This window comes from Balaenoptera borealis (genome assembly GCF_965194805.1).
Source record: "Balaenoptera borealis genome assembly, chromosome: 20".
Taxonomy (NCBI): domain Eukaryota; kingdom Metazoa; phylum Chordata; class Mammalia; order Artiodactyla; family Balaenopteridae; genus Balaenoptera; species Balaenoptera borealis.
In genome coordinates, this window is record NC_138879.1 from 30259011 (window position 1) to 30278357 (window position 19347).

At 36.6% G+C, this 19347-nt stretch overlaps 1 pseudogene across 1 annotated transcript; it reads left to right on the plus strand.

The window, feature by feature from the left end:
- The first annotated feature begins 3815 nt into the window (after positions 1 to 3815).
- Positions 3816 to 4699, plus strand: LOC309617799 (phosphatidylinositol transfer protein alpha isoform pseudogene; annotated as a pseudogene). Its single transcript has one exon. The product of its transcript is annotated as a phosphatidylinositol transfer protein alpha isoform pseudogene (transcript).
- The last annotated feature ends 14648 nt before the right edge of the window (positions 4700 to 19347 follow it).

A 19347-nucleotide genomic window follows, 5' to 3' on the forward strand; every position in this document is an offset into this window, starting at 1 on the left:
AAAGCCCAGAAATAAACCGACGCACCTATGATCAACTAATCTATGACAAAGGAGGCAGGGATATACAATGAAGAAAAGACAGTCTCTTCAATAAGTGATGCTGGGAAAACTGGACAGCTACACGTAAAAGAATGAAATTAGAACACTCCCTAACACCATACACAAACATAAACTCAAAATGGATTAAAGCCCTAAATGTCAGCCCAGACATATAAAAATCTTAGAGGAAAACGTAAGAACACTCTTTGACATAAATCACAGCAAGATCTTTTTTGATCCACCTCCTAGAGTAAAGGAAATAAAAACAAAAATAAACAAATGGGACCTAATGAAACTTAAAAGCTTTTGCACAGCAAAGGAAACTATAAAGAAGATGAAAAGACAACTTTCAGAATGGGACAAAATATTTGCAAATAAAGCAACTGACAAAGCATTAATCTCCAAAATATACAAAGAGCTCATGCAGCTCAATATAAAAAAAATCAACAACCGAATCAAAAAAGCGGGTGGAAGACCTAAATAGACATTTCTCCAAAGAAAACATTCTGATGGCCAAAAAGCATATGAAAGATGCTCAACATCACTAATTATTAGAGCAATGAAAATCATACCTACAATGACATATCGCATCACAACAGTCCGAATGGCCATCAAAATATCTACAAACAATAAATGTTGGAGAGAGTGTGGAGAGAAAAGAACCCTCCTACACTGTTGGTGGGAATGTAAATTGATACAGCCACTATGGAGAATGGTATGGAGGTTCCTTAAAAACTAAAAATAAAATTACTATATGACTCAGCAATCCCACTACTGAGCATATACCCAGATAAAACCATAATTCAAAAAGGCACATGCACCCCAATATTCATTGCAGCACTATTTACAATAGCTATGTTATGGAAGCAACCTAAATGCCCATCAACAGATGAATAGATAAAGATGATGTGGTACATATATACAATGGAATATTACTCAGCCATAAAAAGGAATGAAATTGGGTCATTTGTAGAGATGTGTATGGACATAGAGCCTGTCATACAGAGTGAAGTAAGTCAGAAAGAGAAAAACAAATATCATATATTAATGCATATATGTGGAATCTAGAAAAATGGTACAGATGAACCAGTTTGCAGGCAGAGGTAGAGATACAGATGTGGAGAACAGACATGTGGATGCTGCAAGGGGAAAGTGGGGCATGGGTGGTGGGATGAATTGGGAGATTGGGATTGTCATGTATACACTGATATGTATAAAATAGATAAATATTAAGCACCTGCTATATAAAAATAAAATAAAATTCAAAAAAAAGTTATTGAGTTAAATAAGTGAAAACCAGGACAATGAGAATATCAATCAAAGTTTTTGCCTGGGGCAATGCCATTATATACCATTCTAAAATTTCTTTAGCAAACATGGTTAGGAATATCTAAGATAAACTACTAAGGTAATGAATAATAAAGAAGAGTCTTGGGAGATATATTAAACTGTAAAGTAAATCATTGTCTCATTTTAACAGCATATACAAATGACCTTAAAGTCATGAGACTATTTCAATAGGTCACAAGAGCAAAACAGTCTCAAAAATTTACACACATATTATTTACCATGTAGTGGGACCTCAAGAGATTACTGTGCTATTGTTGAAAACAGCACATTGTTCTAGTTTCAGGCTTGCTGAAGGGTACCATATCATAAGACCTACCATAATAAAACATAAACCATGTTGGAAGCCTGGTGCTTTCAACACTTTAATTTAATCTTCACAAAATTATGCAAATTAAGAATCAATATGCTCAGGTATTTTCTGATGAGAAAACTGAGGTTCAGAAAGTTTCATTAGTTTGCCTGCTATGGTAAAGGTGCTCATCAAGCATAGTCAGCAGTCAAGCAGTCAGATGCAGCAATCATGGATTCTTCTTTAATTTTTTTCTTTCCTAGGCTATACAAACCTTGACAGTGGGAAGAAACTATACTGTTTCCTTTGGGGAAACATAGAATGATTAATCGTACTATTTGAATTTCAACTGTAAAAGTGTTGCACCTCATCTTTGAAAGGGAACCTAGAGACCTAAGAGCAGAATTCCCAAAATGAGCCTTTCTGCCCAGTAGCTAGTTTCAATACTCTCCTTCTGTTTACTTAGGGAAGGTACCTCTCAGTATATTTGCTGACTGTTCTTTCTAAGTGAAGACACTTAGGAAGGATATAATGGCCTCATGGGTAAAAATCATAAAATGAAATACTCCAAGCCATGTACATTTTACTACATTAAATCAAAAACACACCATCTACTACAATCCACCCAGTAAACAAAAAGCAAGCAAGAAAAATGCTAAGCAAATATTTTTAACAAGAAAATAGGTTTTTTGGTTCTATAATGTTTATAAAATTAATAAATGTTTATTGTATAAATCTGCATAATAAAGGAAAAAACGCAAACTTACACAAAACTCACCTAAAACACTAGCTAGAAATAAGCATTATTTTAATTTTACTAAAGTCTTCAATTTTTCAAAAATATGAGATTATACTATATATGCTTTTTGTAATTTGTTTTTTAATTGCTAATATAAATTGAGAATTTTTCTTCTTATTATATATTCTTCTAAAGAATTATTTCTAACGTTTGCCTATTAAAGTATTATATGTAGAGTGTAATTTAACCAATTCTTATTATTAGTCATTGTGATGACTAATATTTCATGAAATGTCATGAAATTAAAACTGTGATAAACAAATTCTTCATAAATGTTAGATGAGGAATTCATTGTCAAAAGTGTTGAAGTACTTTTTGAAAGAGTTGTGACATATTTTATCAGATACATAATAACTTCCAGACTCTCTAAAAAAATGCCTGTTGCAGTGCATAAGTATGTTAACCTATAGCCTTGCCAGTACTAAATATTTTCATTAAAATAGTTTTGAAAAGGTGACAGCTGAAAATTCTACCTAATGTTGAATACTTTATATTTACTTAACATTGAGCTTATTATGTATATTTGTATAAAAACACATTTATTTTTATTGGCCATTTTTAAAATTTTTCCTTTGAAATTTTCCTTTTTTTTCTTAATAGGAATGTTTATCTTTTTATACAGATTCAAAGAGCTACTTATATATTAGAACTAATACTCCTTGGATTGTCATTATATTGCAAATATTTTCTCCAGCTTTTTTTTTTCCATTTTATTTGGCTTTTATGTACTAATGCATGATTTTCTCCCTTGCTTTAAATCTTAATTTTTTTTTTTTTTACTATGATACACAAACACACATGAACACACAAATTTACAGAGAAGTGGAAAAAACATTGCAATACGTTAGTGTCCACAGTATTAGCCTAAAGTTATCCATAACACACCCTTATTATTATTTTAATGTCTGTAAAATGTGTAGTAATGTCATCTCTCTTATTCCTATAATTGATGACTTGTGTTTTCTCTCCCTTTTGTTTTCTCCTGATCAGTCTGGCTTTGGGGTTTCATCAATTTTATTGATCTTATCAAAGAATTGTCTTTGGTTTCAAAAAGAAAGCACTAGAAAAAACATTAATGGATTAATAATATATGTAATATAATGCAAAAAAAAAAAAAAAAAGACACAACTGCACCACATACAAAATAATAGCACAGATCTGTAAAAATTACCTGGGCTTGTTTTTAAAAGAAATAAATGGCGGGATGGGGTGAGGCCGGGGCAGCAGGAGCCGGTGCGGTGACAGCAGAGAGAGCTGCGGGGACAGCAGACCACGATGAAGTCGCACAGGCAGCAGTCCGGGCCACGAGGAGAGGGGCTGCCAAGAAGCCGTGGGAGGCTGGGCAGGCAGTGGGCAACGCTCGAGCTGGGAAGCAACATGGTGCTGTTCAAGGAGTATGGAGTCATCCTACCTGCATCTGTAGAAGAGTGTCATGTAGGGCAGCTGTATTCTGTGGCAGAGGCCAGGGAAAATGGGAATGGGTGGTGGTGAAAGTGTGGAGGTCCTGATGAACGAGCCCTATGAAAAGAACAGTGAGAAAGGCCAGTACACGCACAAGATCTACCACTTACAAGGCAAAGTGCCCACATTTTTTCGAATGCTGGCCCCAGATGAAGCCCTGGACATATATGAAAAATCATGGAATGACTACTTTTATTGCAAAACTGTTATTACAAATGAGTACATGAAAGAAGGCTTTCTGATTAGAATGGAAACCTGGCATAAACCAGATCTTGGCACCCAGGAAAATGTGCATAAACTGGAGCCTGAGGCATGGAAACATGTGGAAGCCATATATATAGACATTGCAGATCAAAGTGAAGTACTTAGACAGCATTACAAGGCAGAGGAAGATCCAGAAAATTTTAAATCTATCAAAACAGGCTGAGGACCCTTGATTCCAATTGGAAGCAAGAACTTGTAAATCAGAAAGACTGCCCATACTTGTGTGCATATAAACTGGATACTGTCAAGTTCAAGGGGTGGGGCCTACAGAACAAAGTGGAAAACTTTATACATAAGCAAGAGAGGCATCTGTTTACAAACTTCCACAGGCAGCTATTCTGTTGGATCAATAACTGGGTTGACCTGACTATGGAGAACATTTGATGGATGGAAGAAGGGACAAAGAGACAGCTGGATGAGATGACAAAGAAAGACCCAGTGAAAGGAATGATGGAAGATGACTAAAGCCATCCTTCCCTTTTCTGCACTTTTTACAAGACAGTTGTCAATAGGAAGGGCCAGCAGCTCTACCCTCCCAAATGACAGGGCATCCACAGACACAGCCTTTCTGTGTCCATTCTTCAGGCAACTTTCAATCCCTTACTGTAGCTAATTCCAGATGCCTTTTAATATTGTGAACAAAGAGGCTGTCTGATTTTTTTTTCTAATTTTTGAATTTTATTTTATTTATTTTTTTATACAGCAGGTCCTTATTAGTCATCAATTTTATACACGTCAATCCCAATCGCCCAATTCATCACCCCACCACCCCCACCCCACTGCCGCTTTCCCCCCTTGGTGTCCATACGTTTGTTCTCTACATCTGTGTCTCAATTTCTGCCCTGCAAACAGGTTCATCTGTACCATTTTTCTAGGTTCCACATATATGCATTAATATACGATATTTGTTTTTCTCTTTCTGACTTACTTCACTCTGTATGACAGTCTCTAGATCCATCCACTTCTCTACAAATGACCCAATTTCATTCCTTTTTATGGCAGAGTAATATTCCATTGTATATATGTACCACATCTTCTTAATCCATTCGTTTGTCGATGGGCACTTAGGTTGCTTCCATGACTTGGCTATTGTAAATAGTGCTGCAATGAACATTGCGGTGCATGTGTCTTTTAGAATTATGGTTTTCTCTGGGTATATGCCCAGTAGTGGGATTGCTGGATCATATGGTAATTCTATATTTAGTTTTTTAAGGAACCTCCATACTGTTCTCCATAGTGGCTGTAGCAATTTACATTCCCACCAACAGTGCAAGAAGGTTCCCTTTTCTCCACACGCTCTCCAGCATTTGTTGTTTGTATATTTTCTGATGATGACCATTCTAACTGGTGTGAGGTGATGCCTCATTGTAGTTTTGATTTGCATTTCTCTAATAATTTGTGATGTTGAGCAGCTTTTCATGTGCTTCTTGGCCATTTGTATGTCTTCTTTGGAGAAATGTCTATTGAGGTCTTCTGCCCATTTTTGATTGGGTTGTTTGTTTGTTTAATATTGAGCTGCATGAGCTGTTTATATATTTTGGAGATTAATCCTTTGTCCGTTGATTTGTTTGCAAATACTTTCTCTCATTCTGAGTTTTTTTTTTGTCTTCTTTATGGTTTCCTTTGCTGTGCAAAAGCTTTTAAGTTTCATTAGGTCCCATTTGTTTATTTTTGTTTTTATTTCCATTACTCTAGGAGGTGGACAGAAAAGATCTCGCTGTGAATTATGTCAAAGAGTGTTCTTCCTATGTTTTCCTCTAAGAGTTTTATAGTGTCCGGTCTTACATTTAGGTCTCTAATCCATTTTGAGTTTATTTTTGTGTATGGTGTTAGGGAGTGTTCTAATTTCATTCTTTTACATGTAACTGTCCAGTTTCCCCAGCACCACTTATTGAAGAGACTGTCTTTTCTGCATTGTATATCCTTGCCTCCTTTGTCATAGATTAGTTGACCATAGGTGCGTCAGTTTATCTCTGGGCTTTCTATCTTGTTCCATTGATCCATGTTTCTGTTTTTGTGCCAGTACCATATTGTCTTGATATCTGTAGCTCTGTAGTATAGTCTGAAGTCAGGGAGTCTGATTCCTCAAGCTCTGTTTTTTCCCCTCAAGACTGCTTTGGCTATTCGGGGTCTTTTGTGTCTCCATACAAATTTTAAGATTTTTTTGTTCTATTTCTGTAAAAAATGCCATTGGTAATTTGATAGGGATTGCATTGAATCTGTAGTTTGCATTGAGTAGTATAGTCATTTTCACAGTATTGATTCTTCCAATCCAAGAACACGGTATATCTCTCCATCTGTTGGTATCCTGTTTAATTTCTTTCATCAGTGTCTTATAATTTTCTGCATACAGATCTTTCGTCTCCCTAGGTAGGTTTATTCCTAGGTATTTTATTCTTTTTGTTGCAATGGTAAATGAGAGTGTTTCCTTAATTTCTTTTTCAGATTTTTCATCATCAGTGTATAGGAATACAAGAGATTTCTGTGCATTAATTTTGTATCCTGCAACTTTACCAAATTCATTGATTAACTCTAGTAGTTTTCTGATGGCATCTTTGGGATTCTCTATGTATAATATCACGTCATCTGCAAACAGTGGCAGTTTTACTTCTTCTTTTCCAATTTGTATTCCTTTTATTTCTTTTTCTTCTCTGATTGCTGTGGCTAGGACTTCCAAAACTATGTTGAATAATAGTGGTGAGAGTGGACATCCTTGTCTTTTTCCTGATCTTAGAGGAAATGCTTTCAGTTTTTCACCATAGAGAATGATGTTTGCTGTGGGTTTGTCATATATGGCCTTTATTATTTTGAGGTAGGTTCCCTCTATGCCCACTTTCTGGAGAGTTTTTATCATAAATGGGTGTTGAATTTTGTCAGAAGCTTTTTCTGCATCTATTGAGATGATCATATGGTTTTTATTCTTCAGTTTGTTAATATGTTTTATCACATTGATTGATTTACGTATATTGAAGAATCCTTGCATCCCTTGGGTAAATCCCACTTGATCATGGTGTATGATCCTTTTAATGTGTTGTTGGATTCTGTTTGCTAGTATTATTTTGAGGATTTTTGCATCTGTATTCATCAGTGATATTGGTCTGTAATTTTCTTTTTTTGTAGTATCTTGTCTGGTTTTGGTATCATGGTGATGGTGGCCTCATACAATAAGTTTGGGAGTGTTCCTCCTTCTGCTATATTTTGGAAGAGTTTGAGAATGACGGGTGTTAGCTGTTCACTAAATGTTTGATAGAATTCCCCTGTCCAGCCATCTGGTCCTGGACTTTTGTTTGTTAGAAGATATTTAATCACAGTTTCCATTTCATTACTTGTGATTGGTCTGTTCATATTTTCCATTTCTTCCTGGTTCAGTCTTGGAAGGTTATACCTTTCTAAGAATTTGTCCATTTTTTCCAGGTTGTCCATTTCTTCCAGGTTATCCATTTTATTGACATAGAGTTGCTTGTAGTAGTCCCTTAGGATGCTTTGTATTTCTGCAGTTTTTTTTGTAACTTCTCCTTTTTCATTTCTAATTTTATTGATTTGAGTCCTCTCCATCTTTTTCTTGATGTGTCTGCCTAATGGTTTATCAATTTTGTTTACCTTCTCAAAGAACCAGCTTTTAGTTTTATTGATCTTTGCTATTGTTTTCTTGGTTTCTATTTCATTTATTTCCACTCTGATCTTTATGATTTATTTCCTTCTGTTAACTTTGGGTTTTGTTTGTTCTTCTTTCTCTAGTTCCTTTAGGTGTAACGTTAGATTGTTTGAGATTTTTCTTGTTTCTTGAGGTAGGCTTGTATAGCTATAAACTTCCCTCTTAGAACTGCTTTCGCTGCATCCCATAGGTTTTGGATCATCGTGTTTTCATTGTCATTTGTCTCTAGGTATTTTCTGATTTCCTCTTTGATTTCTTCAGTGATCTCTTGGTTATTTATTATCGTATTGTTTGGCCTCCACATGTTTGTGTTTTTTTCGGTTTTTTCCCTGTAATTCATTTCTAATCTCATAGCATTGTGGTCAGAAAAGATACTGGATATGATTTTAATTTTCTTAAATTTACTGAGGCTTGATTTTTGACCCAAGATGTGATGTATCCTGGAGAATGTTCTGTGCGCACTTGAGAAGAAAGTGTAATCTGCTCTTTTTTGGATGGAATGTCCTATAAATATCAACTAAATCTATCTGGTCTATTGCATCATTTAAAGCTTCTGTTTCCTTATTTATTTTCATTTTGGACGATGTGCCAATTAGTGTATGTGAGGTGTTAAAATTCCCCACAATTATTGTGTTACTGTTGATTTCCTGTTTTATAGCAGTTAGCAGTTGCCTTATGTATTGTGGTGCTCCTATGTTGGGTGCATATATATTTATAATTGTTATATCTTCTTTTTGGATTGATCCCTTGATCATTATGTAGTTTCCTTCCTTGTCTCTTGTAACATTCTTTATTTTAAAGTCTATTTCACCTGATATGAGTATTGTTACTCTAGCTTTCTTTTGATCTCCATTTGCATAGAATATCTTTTTCGATCCCCTCGCTTTCAGTCTGTATGTGTTCCTAGGTCTGAAGTAGGTCTCTTGTAGACAGCATATAGATGGGTCTTGTTTTTGTATCCATTCAACAAGCCTGTGTCTTTTGGTTGGGGCATTTAATCCATTCACGTTTTGGGGAGTTATTGATATGTATGTTCCTATTACCATTTTCTTAATTGTTTTAGGTTTGTTTTTGTAGGTCCTTTTCTTCTCTTGTGTTTCCCACTTAGAGAAGTTCCTTTAGCATTTGTTGTAGAGGTGGTTTGGGGATGCTGAATTCTCTTAGCTTTGCTTGTCTGTAAAGCTTTTGATTTCTCCATTGAATCTGAATGAGATCCTTGCAGGGTAGAGTAATCTTGGTTGTAGGTTCTTCCCATTCATCACTTTAAGTATATCATGCCACTCCCTTCTGGCTTGTAGAGTTTCTGCTGAGAAATCAGCTCTTAACCTTTTGGGACTTCCCTTGTATGTTATTTGTCATTTTTCCCTTTCTGCTTTAAAATTTTTTTCTTTTTCTTTAATTTTTGCCATTTTGATTACTATATGTCTTAACATGTTTCTTCTTGGGTTTATCCTGTATGGGACTCTCTGTGCTTCCTGGACTTGGATGGCTATTTCCTTTCCCATATTAGGGAAGTTTTCAACTATAATCTCTTCAAATATTTTCTCGGGTCCTTTCTCTCTCTCTTCTCCTTTTGAGACCCCTATAATGCGAATGTTGTTGCATTTAATGTTGTCCCAGAGGTCTCTTAGGTTGTCTTCATTTGTTTTCATTCTTTTTTCTTTATTCTGTTCTTCAGCAGTGAATTCCACCATTCTGTCTTCCAGGTCACTTATCCGTTCTTCTGCCTCAGTTATTCTGCTATTGATTCCTTCTAATGTAGTTTTCATTTCAGTTATTGTATTGTTCATCTCTGTTTGTTTGTTCTTTAATTCTCCTAGGTCTTTGTTAAACATTTCTTGCATCTTCTCAATCTTTGCCTCCATTCTTTTCCAGGGTCCTGGATCATCTTCACCATCATTATGCTGAATTCTTTTTCTGGCAGATTGCCTATCTCCACTTCATTTAGTTGTTTTTCTGGGGTTTTATCTTGTTCCTTCATCTGGTATATAGCCCTTTGCCTTTGCATCTTGTCTATCTTTCTGTGAATGTGGATTTTGTTCCACAGGCTTCAGGATTGTAGTTCTTCTTGCTTCTGCTGTCTGCCCTCTGGTGGATGAGTCTATCTAAGAGACTTGTGCAAGTTTCCTGATGGGACAGACTGGTGGTGGGTAGAGCTGACTGTTGCTCTGGTGGGGAGAGCTCAATAAAACTTTAATCTGCTTGACTGCTGATGGATGGGGCTGGGTTCCCTCCCTGTTGGTTGTTTGGCCTGAGGCAACCCAACACTGGAGCCTACCTCGGCTCTTTGGTGGGGTTAATGGTGGACTCTGGGAGGGCTCACGCCAAGGAGTACTTCCCAGAACTTCTGCTGCCAGTGTCCTTGTCCCCATGGTGAACCACAGCCACTGCCCACCTCTGCAGGAGACCCTCCAACACTAGCAGGTAGGTCTGCTTCTGTCTCCCCTGGGGTCACTGCTCCTTCCCCTGGGTCCCCTTGTGCACACTACTTTGTGTGTGCCCTCCAAGAGTGGAGCCTCTGTTTCCCCCAGTCCTGTTGAAGTCCTGCAATCAAATCTCACTGGCCTTCAAGTCTGATTCTCTCAGAATTCCTCCTCCCATTGCCAGACCACCAGGTTGGGAACCTGACGTGGGGCTCAGAACCTTCACTCCAGTGGGTGAACTTCTGTGGTATAAATGTTCTCCAGTCTGTGCATCACCCACCCAGCAGTTATGGGATTTGATTTAACTGTGATTGCACCCCTTGTACCATCTCATTGTGGCTTCTCCTTTGTCTTTGTATGTGGGGCATCTTTTTTGGTGAGTTCCATTGTCTTTCTGTCGATGATTGTCCAGAAGCTAGTTGTGATTCTGGTAGGCTGTCTGATATTATGAAGCCAGTGTGTTCAGGAGCCTGCCTCTCTGAGACATGTGGCATGTAGGTGGCTGTATTTACAGCTCCTCCCTCTTCAACCATTGTGTTCTCAGCCCATTTATGTGCCCCCCCCCTTTATTTCCAAGTGACATTTTTAGTCTTTTAAAATAACTGCCTTTAGTGATGTGGTGCTTTAAACGATTTATATTTGTTTGTTTTCAACCTTGGTGTAAACTGAAGTTTTTTTTTTTTTTTTTTTTTTTTTTTTTTCCCCCTGGGCAGACCTCTGCAATTTTGAGTGCTCACATGGGGACAGTGGGTGAGTCAGATATATAGATTTTCCCCTCCCAGCTCCACAGAACTGCAATGTGGCTTTATAACTCTGATCTCTGCTCCCAGTAACCCATTGTTAGACTTCTCTAGGCACCATGGAATTACTCAAGGCCCAGCCAGGCTCTTTTGAAAAGTAAACAAATACAAATTTAAAAAAAAAGAAATAACTGATTGACAAAGTCAAGGGTGTTAAATAGTATGTATTGTGTTTTATTTTGTTTTATCTTAAAGAAATTCTGCATTAAGTGAAGACATGGGAGGAGAGTTTGGGATAAAAATATTTGAAGAGTTCAGCATAAGAATATTTCAGCTACTTTTAATTTATCATTGTGTAGATCATTTAGGTATAGTAATTCCAAAAGACATTCACAGAAAGCTTAGCTATCTCTACTCGTTGAAGAAAATCATTAAATTAGTGTTACCTCCAATAGTGATTAAAGAGTTTCTATGAAATAGTTTATAGTTTCCTTGAAACAATAATAATAACAAAAGAAAATGTCACAGATTGTAAAAGTGTAAATTAGGATGACTCTTTTGAAATAAACACTTGGCAGTATGTGATTCAAACAAGTATTAATACTTTGGTCTGTCAATTCTCAGTCTGGGAAACTTTCCTGAGGAAATAAGCTGAAAAGAAGAAAAATCTTTATGCCCCAAAATATGTTTATTGTAGCAACATTGTTTTTTAATTGTAAAAATTCAGACAGTTCTTTGCCCCAAGATATGGCAGTAGTTAAATTAATTGGCTCATCAAGTCATTTGAGTATATTATAATCATTGAAATGTTTACAAAGACCATGTAATGACTTTGAAAATGCTTATAAAATAATGTTAAGTAAGTTAAGAAGGATTATACACAGTCAATTATAATTCTTAATAAGCAAATGCAGATAAGAAGGATTCAGCAAGTCAACATATTAATGGTATTCATCTTTGAAGGAGAATCAAATGGTAGAAAACAAACAGTAGTTATGAAATGGAGACTAGAATCCAAATTAGTCAGCATGTCTTATCTGTGACTCATTATGTTATACTTAACTTTCTTAAGTAAGTTACATGATATCTCATTTCCTCAATTTCCTCAGCTTTGAAAAAGGAAGGATGATATCAGTATTACATCATAAGAGTAATTGTTTTATTAAATTGTTTTGTTAAGTGAGTTAATACAAATACAACATTTAGAACACTGCTTGAAACAAAATAAACACTCTTCAGATACTAGCTATAACTTGGATGATGGATGATGCATATTTCTCTTTTGTATTTTCTATATTTTTAATCAGTAATTTAAATTTTAAGTAATTTAAAGTATATTTTTAATCAGTAATATTTTGCATATATAATGGAATCACACAAATAAATAAGCAGATATTTATTTATCAAAATTTCCTGCATTTTATTTTCACTTTTCAAATCAGTGTGTGTAAGGAAAAAGCTAGAGAAATTCACTTTCTAAATTTAGCTCCAATGGCAAGAGGATTTAGAAATTTTATACTCAACTTGACAGAACTGCTGAATGCTTCCTTCTCCATTTGTGTGGTATGCTTACTTTTTCCACCAGCAACTGCTACATTACCAGGCAAAACAGAATCAAATTTTATAGATTCACTTATGTCAATGATTTTCCTGGTTTATAAACATCAAAACAATATTGAAAAAAGCTAGGGAGTCAAATTCAAATTGCTTGGGTTTAGTACATTTTGACCATGATTTGTAAAATATTTAATACTTCTAAGAGCAACTTTACTTTTGGAGTGAAATGCACTATAATCCAAAAATGTCTCATGCCTGCAAATCCTAAAACAATATGCATATTTTAAATTAATAGGCCAGAAAATCATAAAATTTAGAAATAGTCATACATGGACAGCTTATATGTGATAGATAAAAGAAATTCTTTCAAAAGCCTGAGAATGTGGTGCCCATTTAACTGTAATGAATATTTACTGATTAATCAGTCCCCTCCACTTCTATTGTTGCCATTACTTAATACTTTTTCTTGACAACCATCATCTATGTTCATGTGAAAGTCCTCAACTTTAAAAAAAAAAAAAAATATTTATTTATTTTTGGCTGCGTTGCTGTGAGCAGGCTTTCCCTAGTTGCAGCGAGCAGGGGCTACTTTTCATTTCAGTGCAGGGCTTCTCATTGCAGTGGCTTCTCTTGTTGTGGAGCATGGACACTAGGCGAGAGGGCTTCAGTAGTTGTGTCACGTGGGCTCAGATGCTGTGGCTCGTGGACTCCAGAGCACAGGCCCAGCAGTTGTAGTGCATGGGCTCAGTTGCTCCGGGGCATGTGGGATCCATGTGGGACCAGGACTTGAACCCACATCCCCTGCATTGGCAAGCAGAGTTTCAACCACTGTGCCACCAGGGAAACCCATGAAAGTCCTCAGCTTTTAAGGAGGATATTCCTTAAAACCATTTTAATTGCAAATGGGAAAAAAGCAACTCAAACTGACAAACAAAAAAGGAATCTATCAGCTGAGGTAGCTTAAAATTACAGAATTAGTTTTGATTTCAGCCACACCTGAATCCAGGGTCTCAAACAACCCATCAATTACCAGAAAATTTCTCTTTTGCAAATTTTTGCTATGCATTTCTAAATTTTTTCTATGTCCATAGGCAGGCTACCTTCACATAGTCACAAGATAGCTCTTAGCAGCTTTATGTTGACATTCTATTTGCTTCAACTCCAGTGAACAAAAACTTATTTTTCCAAATATTTACAACACCATCTTATTGGATGTGATTGGTCTTTGGGTCACATGCCTATTGCTAAATAATTATTGTGGACAAGGTTATAGGAAATATACTGAATGGATAGGTCTAGGGCACTATCCAAACCTGGAGTTGGAAGATGTCCAATCTATGCAAATTATAAGGACAGAGAGTAGAAAAGGATACTTCCCCATGGAAATTAGGGTGTGGTTACAAAGCAGTAATGAATGAAGAGGCACATTAAAATATTAAAAGTGCTCTATAGTAAGATACTACATTATATGTGCACAGTACCTGTGTGTGTGAATATCTATCTATCTATCTATCTATCTATCTATCTATCTATCTATCTATCTATCATCTATCTATCTATTTTCTAGATAGAGAAGTAGGTAGATAGATAAATGATATAGATATGTGTTTGTGCATATACCGATTGGACTGAACTTGTTAATTAAGATACAGCTTTATTTTTTTTCCTATTAGTTCCTTCAGACATGCACTGTTGAGTCTTTTTCTTGTCTCTCAACATTTTGGGAAGATCTCATAATTTCTAGTCCCTTTCAAATGTAAGAATAGTCTCATTTTTAGCTTTTAAAATCCAGTCTAAATTACACTAAATCACAACTTCCATTTTTCATGCAATTCAGTGATCTTTACATCCCCTCAACTGAAACCTGAGGCTTGGGTGTCTACAGTGAGAAAGCAAGCTGAGATTTGTTCTTCACTCTTACTCCACTTCTATCCACCTCCTGTTTGAAGTTGCATTAGAACTGGAGAGACAAGGAGAGGCAATTGAAGAGACAGGATTAAAGATATATTTAGTTGGCAGAAACTACTTGGCTGCTATGCCTTCTGTTAATCTCATTGTTGACTATTCCATAGGGTCCTGAAAAATTCTTTAGAGACCTTATCCCTATTCATACTGCATCCTTCCCTAATAGGAGGGGCACTTCCACCTGATCCCTTTTATCCTTTGCATAACCAACACCCCCATTCTTGCACACTGGGGAATCATCTCTAGCTTTTCTCTGCTGGAGTTACCTTTCTCTGTAAAGCAATCCTATTATAGAACTCCTCTTTAAGAGATTTCACACAATTACTTCCTCAGTATCTCCTTGGTCTGTGGAAATATTGTACATTCTTTCTCTGCAAAAAGATTTGGCTGTTTGTTCCCACTGCTTTTCTCCCTCCTTGTCTTACCATGTATCTACTCCATCCAGCCCCCGGATTCAGCCTTCTCTAGGTAAGAAGCAGCTACCTCAGGTACCTCTGTGTCCCAGAATTTCTCCAAACCTGGCAGATATATGTTACTTTGTCCCAGGATCTCACTCACTAAGCTGTGCTTCACTCCCTTAGTCTCACAAGAGCTTACAATTGTCCAGTTTTGGAATAAGAGGAAGGTGTGTTTCTTGCAAACATTCCCATCACTATGAATGTTTCTTTGGAAACCCACTCACTTGGCTAGGGGTGGTAGTGGGAAACACCTCTACTCCCAAGAGTAGGGGAGAAAAATTGACACAGATTTTCACCTCCTATACATTCTCCTGCTTGAATGAATTCCTCTTCAAAAATCTCATTTTATTCTTTTGGATAATGATGTGACTGGTGATTAAAAGACTGCTTTTATTAAATGCTAGTAAATCTTGCCTAAATGTGCCCAGCATATTTATTTAGAAGTGGGGAGAAGAGGTATTTATTTTTAACTGTTTCCAGCTTGGGGGCTTCAGAAGAAATTTTAAATAACAGGAAAGTACTATTTCACATCACAATACTTATATGATACCTTTCACATTTAACACAAGAAAAATGCAAAAGATTTCCTATCACAATAGTGCTTTGAGGGCAAGCACTGTCAGCCCTTTCTATAGATGAGAATATGAGTCACAAAGAGGATTACTGATTTGTTCAAGCTCTTTCACTGGAAACAAGGCCAAAGCCTTGGTTTTCCCCATTTGTAACTGGTGTTTTCCTCCACTAAAACACTGTCAATATCTTTTATGTATGAACTTGATGGTAGGGTATGTGTAATTCAAATTCTATCATTGTGTTTGTTTCTAACAACTTGTTCTTTGGTGTCTGGTGTGTGTGTGTGTTCATGCAGTTAATTTGCTTTGTGTTACTTTTTATCTTACTGTTTAGAAAAATGTGAATAAAATCATAGTACACTTAGTATATGTTTAGTGGGGATTCTGTAGAAAATCACTTACTTATTTTGTAACTAAAATTTAAATATAATCTTGAGTGGTTCATTTTGACCACACTGTGCAGCATTCAGGATCTTAGTTCCCTGACCAGGGACTGAACCTGTGTCCCTTTCAGTGGAAGCACAGAGTCTTAACCACTGGACTTCCAGGGAAATTCCAGTTCTTTTATTTTTAACCAGACTTGGTTCATAATGGTGGGAAGTGAAGAACTCCATGACAAAAAGACACATGCCTTGCCTGTCTCCAGCCTGGTTGGAACCAAGGCAAAAAACTTCTGCCTGTATTAAATGGATTGTGTTTTTCCTTTTAAAGAAAGAGCAGCTGGGAACTACCTTGCCCAACATAATACAGAGCAGAACCCCATCTTAACCCCTTCCCTCAGAAATCTGTACATAGTGCCCCTAAGTCAGAAGAGACCAGGCTGACCAGGCAAGCCATCACTCTGGCAGGCTGCAGTGTCAGAGTGCCAGGGACAGACAAGACATCCCAGGGGAAGTCCTCCATTAGAAAGTGTGGTGGAAACACTGCTGTCACAGCAAGGATCTGTCAGTCACGGGCACAGCCACAAACCACAGCTTGCATTCCCATAAACTTGGAATTTCAGATATTGCTATATATGCATGCCACCTATATCCCTCGTCACTATAGCTGTTAATGGAACAATTGTCAAGTAGAAGTGAGGGATTCTAAATTTACTCTTTTTTTTCCTTTGATCTGAAGCATCCATTATACACAAGCTAAGAAATCCAGTACTGACTGCTTTCTACCACTGGCTTTATACTGGGGCTTGTACTACAATTTTTGTTATTATACTTATCTGACTGGTTTTTTATCAGCAATTTTTGGAACTGTCTTATGTATGGATCACTGTTTTCTCTGCTGGAGGGTGATACAGCTCTGTGGGAAACACTGGAAAATGTTGGACGTTAGTGTCCTCTGAGCCATGGACACACCCACACACACACACACACACACACACACATATAAGTGTATTGATAATAATTAGAATAAGAGGGAGCTCAATGTTAAGAAGAAAAAAAGCAGAGAATGAGTGGTTGCATATGTATGGTGTATGCTGGGGACAAAGGAAAGAAATGAAGGAAATATGTGGCCAGGTCTTACAACTGGTTTCTGTCAGTGATGGAAGGAAAAACTGGGTTGAGTGAGTATGCAAGGAAACAGAAGGAAATGATTGCTGAGAGAATCAAGAATCTAAGTAAAGCAAGCTATCAGAGTAACCTGATGCCTCAGGGAGAGAGTTTATCATGGGTACCACTAAGACTGTGTGGCAAAGTAGCAGGATGGGAGTTTAAGAAATCCCACTAAAGGATTTAACCCTGAACACCATAGTACTGATCCAGTAAAACATCTTTAAGTCTTTATAAATTAACATATAAAATTCCAAGATTGTCAATATATTTGTGACTCTGCTGGAAACTGAGTGGTGGTAGAATTCAATAACATCTATGGCGGTGATCTCAAAGCCTTTTGAAGACATACTGCTACCCTTAAATTTTATGAGCAGGTATCTCTAATCTACACATGCATATATTTATAAGTTATGTATATGTGCTTTTGAACTATTAGGAGTATTATAAAATATACAAATCATACACACTAAAGGATGAAGTAAATATATATTAATTTATTTCAATTTTTTCTTAAAAAAATTTGTGTCATCCTTCTCACTCCATTTTGAAAACCACTGGATAATATTTTCCTTGATTTCCACTGAAATCATTTTCAAACTCATTATCTCTGATGTCCACTGGGGGAGGTAAGACCATTAATATCGTTTCCCTTTTTCATATGCAATAACAGTGATGTGGGCAGTTTTAAAATAGTTTATCCCTGTTTCTATATGTAACTATATTTAGCTAGCCCATTCAGGCTAGCATAAGTAATTTATAAAATCTTATAATGGATCTCAGCATCCCAAATCTGGAATTTCTACAGGACATCTCACGTTTGCTTATTCATTAGTACCTCCTTTATTTCACTTTCCAAGAATCCCTCACTCTACAATTAGCTCTGCAGATTGAAGACACATGCAAATTGCCCTTGCTATTTAAGATGACTCCAGTTCTCTGTCCTTTGGCTTCCCACACTGCATCAAAAGGTCGTTAGCTTTTGGCCCCTGTGAAAATGAGTAGGTTAATTGGACACCTGTCCTATTCCCTATCATGCAGAAAAGGACTCTCACAAAATAGGCTTGCCTAGGATTCAGTTTCGCATATTAGTGTAACCCTTTGCTTTGTAGCTATTTTGGGATAGGTTGAGGTTGTGTGCAGCTGGGTATATATATTACTGAGTTTTTCATACTTTGTTCAAAATGAATGTCGTCTCTGATCACTGCACCCCAAAGATGGTCACTCTGCTTTTGTTTTATTTCCAAAGCTGCTTTAGCATACATCTTTTCTTTTTCTGGCACTGGGTTTCAGTATGAACATTAAGCATCACTTTATTTTTTTTTCTTATTACTATCACACTTTAGGACGCTGTAGAGCAAATTACTAGGTACCCAAGTGCATTTTTATTTTATTTTACTGTATTTTATTTTACTCAATTGCATCTTCAGAAAGTTTTAATATTGGTTTGTTTGATGGACCTTTAATAAATTATGTCACCATTTACTTATTTTTTTATATGCTGGAAATTACTATAATGGATCCGCTTTGTGTTTTCTCATTTGGTCCTAATGATAGCCCTAAAGGATTTTCATTAAGATATACATTTTAAGGACTTCCCTGGTGGCGCAATGGTTAAGAAACCACTTACCCATGCAGGGGACAGAGTTTCGATCCCTGGTCTGGGAAGATCCCACATGCCGCGGAGCAACTAAGCCTGTGCGCCACAACTACTGAGCCCACGCACCACAACTACTGAAGCCCACACGCCTAGAGCCCACGCTCCACAACAAGAGAGGCCACCACAATGAGAAGCCCGCACACTGCAACGAAGAGTAGCTCCTGCTCGTTGCAACTAGAGAAAGCCCAAGCGCAGCAACGAAGACCCAATGCAGCCATAAATAAATAAATAAATAAAATAAATTTATATTAAAAAAAGATATATGTTTTAAAACTGTGGACACAGAAGTTTACAGAATTATCTCACTTGCCTAATGTCAGAGTAAGGTAGTGGGGGGAGGAAGGTAGTTAGTTTAATATTCAAACTGAGAACAAACTGACTTAATTGCCCACCATTTTAATTCTTTGCTGTACTACCTCTAAACAAACTGTTTGAAGTTTTTTCTTATTTGATTTTCTACTCTGCTTTGCACTGCTGGGTATGGTTCCAATAAAATCCCATTGAAATTATACCAGAAATATTATGTGAGTCAATCTATATAACCTAGACTTAAATATTTGTGTATTTG